The following is a 5,300-nucleotide window of genomic DNA, read 5'->3' as shown; positions in this document are numbered from 1 at the left end:
ATATACTTTATATGTGAAGTACATATAATACATAGTATGCGATGCATATGATAGTTAAGGTAAATATACTACTACTTTTCTCTTAGTTCATTGAACAAGAAGGTTTGTGCTAATATAGTTTGAACAATTAAATGCCTATACCTTGTACTCTGAGTAACTACTTGTTTTTTGTTATTTTCTCTTTAAAATAATTTTTTTCAAAATAAATAAAAATATTTATTGGTTCTTTCTAGGAGAATGCTTTTTTAAAAAAAGAATTTAATTATATTGTCTACAGAGAAAATAGCATGGTTGGTTGAACATTTTATTATTACAGGTAGGAAGAATAAAAGGAAATTATTTGTTTAATAAATGTTTACAACTTCTCTAAAATAATAAAATAGTTGAGAATAGAAAGGTACAGTTTCAACTCTGCTTTTCGTGTAGGATAGAGTCATCCACAAAAGGAAAGACAACATCAAGAGGACCTTGGGCTCTGGAACATGGAAATAGGTGATGGGGGCTCTCCTTGAGGCATGCCTGAGGGAAGTAGTCCTTCAGTCCCTCTGCCTGGGGGGAAGCATGGAGCAAGAGTTTTGTTGAAGTTTTCATCTTCTCAATCTTCTACCTTATGTATAGGTTGTTATTAGATAACAAGTTCTGGTGCTTGTAGCCTGACTGGTAACCTTGGGCTTTACTTTCTTTTCTTCTGTTCTCTCAGTGATTCTTCCTACTTTGATTTCATATCTGAGATGTTGTCTGTGCTGTGACAATGAACTGTTTAATATCCTTCATTATTATTATCATAGGTAATTGATAAATGTTTTATATAATGTTTCTGTAAACTTACATCTATATCTAATACAAGAATTATGGCTTTGTAATTTTCTTGTACACTCCAATGCACCCCTCAGTAAGTGGAAAGGCAACACTAAAAATATTGTAGATTATAATATTACTGTTGAAGTTTACCTTTTCAAGCCATCACTGTGCTTCTTTTTTTCTTATTTTAAACCAAACCTAAGATGTTCACTTTTGTAGTGAAGAATGTACAAATACATTGTAAGCACTAGTTTTATGTTATATAGCATATGAAATGTCTATTTTTTTCTCCAAACCTAACCGAATCTAGAAAAATATACTACATAATAAATTTTCAGATAGACTATGGTCCTGTATTTCATTATGTCAACTGGAAAACTTAAGATTCATTTATTTTCTAATCAAAAAATTTTCAATTCCCCTAGATAAGATGAAAATTCTCTTCATTATCTAAATAATACACAAACTACTTATAACATTATAGGAGCATTGACCAGAGGTGTATATGTAATGGATATACAGAGATAAGAAGCTTTTGGATTCACACACCCTAACCCTCCCAGAATGCATGGTTAGAGATTGATTGAAAGGCAGACTAGAGGACCACAAGCCCCAATAAAATCAAGATTCTATTCATTAAGGAATGAATGCTCTAGCCCTCTCTTCCCTATACTCTGATTTATTACTTAGATTGACCTTAAGGTGAGTCATATAATGACCACCCAGACCTTTCTTTCTCCTTGTTCTGGCTATCCTTTTCTCCTTACATGAACTCCTGTCCTTTATCTCTTTTCCTGGTTGCATCAATAAAAAGCCACAGAAGCTTCAGTTTGGGGCTGTTTCTGTGAGACTCTGAGGATGAAGAGAGACTCTCTTCCTCAGAATGAAGACAGTCTCACAGTTAAGGACAAGCCCACTGGACCTTCTTGGAGTTGGAATTGGACACTGACTCTGTGTAATCATTCATCCTTTGCCAAATGCTATTTATGGTCATGAATTGAAACATACCATCAGTTAAGTATCAAGCTAGCTTGTTAACGTTATATGACATAAATACAATTATAACGTAAAAACTTATCTTTTCCATTAAAATGTAAACAGAAAGCTGCTTTCAGCATATTATTTCTACTGTCTAGAAAACAATTATTAAAAATGTAGAAAATATACTTTTAAATAAAAAATAAATCTTTTGACGCAATGAGTGTCTCTTTAAGAAAAAAGAAAATCACTAGTAATATAGATGTGTGTGTATATATAATCACAAAAAATTAGGTCATGCTTCTCACATCTTATAATCCTAAATTCCTCTAAAATATTGTTAGATTTTCTTTTTTAAGGAAAGTTAGAATTGGACACAATCCTGCGATGCTATCAAATAAAATTTGGTATGCAATTTTCCTAGCAATACTTTTCCTTAAAGCTAAAAAATTAAAGTATTTCTATGTGCTTTTAGACACCAGTGTTTTATATCACATCAACTTGATATTTTTATTACTATTTCAACCAGTACTGTACAGAAACAACATTAAAAATATTTACTGAGATGTGTATTCCACTGCCGTTAGAGAAGCTTCATTTAGAGAAGTCTTTAAAGGACCTTTTCATACTTGAAACCAGTCTAAAGATTGTAAATGCTTGAATTCAGCAAAACAACCCAATAGAATCCAATAGTATGTAGCAGCAGTGGGTTATCAGCACAACTGGAAATTGTCACAGTTGTTGACTTTAGTCTTTTACAGCTCAAAATATAATAAAGCATTACTTATTATAACTCAGGATTGTACTTTTCTGCTGGATGGCTAAGACCAAGATAAAGCAAGACCTATAAAACAAAATATGTAACTTTTGTATCTGACAAGATCAAGCAAATCCTCTAAGGATTTACCCTGAAACCATGCACAGCATGTTGTAGATCTTTAGTCAGTGTCAGCCATCTGGATGAATCATGGCCATTGCTTGACCAATTTGCTCTCTGTGAAAGCCTGAGATACTTTTTTCTCTCTATTTGACTCTCTTGAGGCACACTATCTGCTGACATTCTGATGGGTTTTCCTTTAAATGTGATCTGTTTCTTTTCCCCAGGGTCTTTCAATATATTGTTCTTGTGCAGGATTTCTGGGATCTTGACTGTTACATGTCTCTGTGAGTTTTTAATTTGGTTGATCTTTGGATTTCTGTATGCTTCATTTACCTGAATGTCAAATTGTTTCCTCATATTTGGGTAGTTTTCTGCTATTAGTTCTGCCCATATTTTTTTAAATGTCATTTGTATTGACTCCTTCTTTCTCACTGATGCCTATTAGTCTCACTTTGTTCATCTCTACATCGTCCTGCTGGTGATGAATTATTTTTTCCTGCATCCTAGTTGTTTTTAAGAGATATTTTCTTACCTTTTCAGTAGCTGTTATGGTGTCTGCATTTTCACTCAAACAGTTTTGCAGGCTTGTAATTGAGATTTTAAGTTCCTCTATATCTCTTTGGCTTGCTTCATGTGATCTATTTCTTTCCTATATTGCTCATTGAAGGATTCCATCATTTTTCTAATATCTATTTTTATCAGTTTCTTCTTGAGAAGCAGTTATTAATTCTTGCATTATAGATATCCTTTATCTTTTTCCTTCAGAGATTATTTCTGATCTGATTTCCTCTATACGTGTCTGCATTTTGTTTTTACTTCAGAGACTATTAATTCAGAGATTTCTTTTTTGTTTCAGAGGTCATTTATGATCTGAATTCATCTATACCTTTCTGCAGTTGTTTCTTTCCTTCAGACACTATTAATTCAGTTTCATTCAAATGTTGTTGCCAGCTTCCAATTAAATTTTTTTTTGTATTTTTAAGACAGGGTATACAGGATGTACACAGTCTCACTGTATAGATCAGACTCCTAGTGATCCTCCTATTTACAGCCTCCAAAGTGCTGGAATTACAGATGCACACCACCACACCCAGTCTCAATTGACATCTCAGTGCACCCCGGGGACAAGGACCAGCACAGCAGGCCTGGGGAATCGAACTTCCAGCCCCTGAATCTGCCTAAGCAGGTGCTTTAATCTGCTGAGCTATTTGGCCAGCCCTATGAAATTTTTAATGTCATAGACATCTGTTTGAATCCATTTCATCCATTCTAGTTCTTTCCTGTATTGTTCTTTCAATGTTTCTATCATTTTCCTATTTGCCTCTATGTTTTAATCTATATCTTCTTTAGATGTGATGAGAAATTCTTTCATAATGGTTGTTATTTCTTTTTTTACTTGAGAAATTTTTTCTGATCTGATTTCATAGCTTGGCAGAGTGAATTGTTTCTTTACTTCAAGTGCTATTATTTCCAAAATTTCACATCTGTGACTTCCAAATTCTACTATGACTTTGTCTCCTGGCCTTGTTTTTGGTGAGCTGGACTTCTGAGATTACATTTTCTCCTTCCTTTTGATATTTTTGAGTCTCCCAATGATCACCTTGATTCTGCAGGGATAGTAGGGGGTGGGATTCATGTGAGCAAGGCTCCCAAGAGTGTGGGATGGTGGGATAGGCTCACCAACCTCAACAATGCATGTGGTTCAGTGTGACTTCCACAGTGTGGGAGCTTGCCACATCTCAAGAAAAAGCCAGTGATGATGAGGGCAGGCCAAAGCTTTACAAGGAAATTTTAAAGTTGCAGAATGCAGGGTAATGCTCATCAAGGCTCCAGGTACTTGTATGACAGCCAGCAGCAGCACAGCAGAGTTACAGTTCCAGTGATAGTTAGAGAGGTGGTCACACCTCAGTCATGCTCTGGTTATATGGGGATAAGTGGTGGGATAGGGCTCAACAGGCATCTGTATCTGTCCTGAGACCTCTTGAATTCTATGACAATGAGTGAAAAGGCCACAGCCCAGCTAAGATCTGGTGAGGGGACAGTGTGACAGATTATGGGCCAGGCTGCCTTATATGATGGTAACAGAAGCATCTGTATCTCAGTCAAGCTCCTGAAAGTGTGAGGGGTAGAGGGGCAGGACTCACTAGGTCCTTGAAACTGTCTTCTGTGCACATTTAGGTATTGCGAGAAGTGGCCATAGCTCAGCCAGACTCCTACACTATGATTTTCTGAGTTCAAGTTCTGAATTGTAATGTTTCACAGATTGTGATTTGAGGCAAGACAAGTAATATTTTTGGCAAAACATGTGAGAAGGTGCATATAATTGCACCTTATTTCTTTTTTCTATAAAATCAGTGTAAATCTCTATAGAACAGTGTGAAATTATTGTGAAGGATAATCAAGATAAAACCCAATGGATTAAACAAAGTAAAAGTTAGCTGCCTGTGCTTCAGTAGTCAGTCACTACCACTGAAATAGATTTATTTATAACTTCAGGTCATTTTTAACCTCTATGGAATTGCTTAAAGTTAAATCTTGGAATATTATTTTATTATTTCAATCAATTGGTGAAATGCTGCTATTTTTAAAGTCATACTTATTTTTTTTAAATGCAGCCTGCAGCTATTCTCATGAGGAATGT

The sequence above is a fragment of the Octodon degus genome, unplaced genomic scaffold (genome assembly GCF_000260255.1).
Source record: "Octodon degus isolate 3935 unplaced genomic scaffold, OctDeg1.0 scaffold00124, whole genome shotgun sequence".
Classification (NCBI taxonomy): Eukaryota; Metazoa; Chordata; class Mammalia; order Rodentia; family Octodontidae; genus Octodon; species Octodon degus.
The sequence above is the reverse complement of the archived record's forward strand: the minus strand, read 5'-3'. Positions refer to the sequence as shown.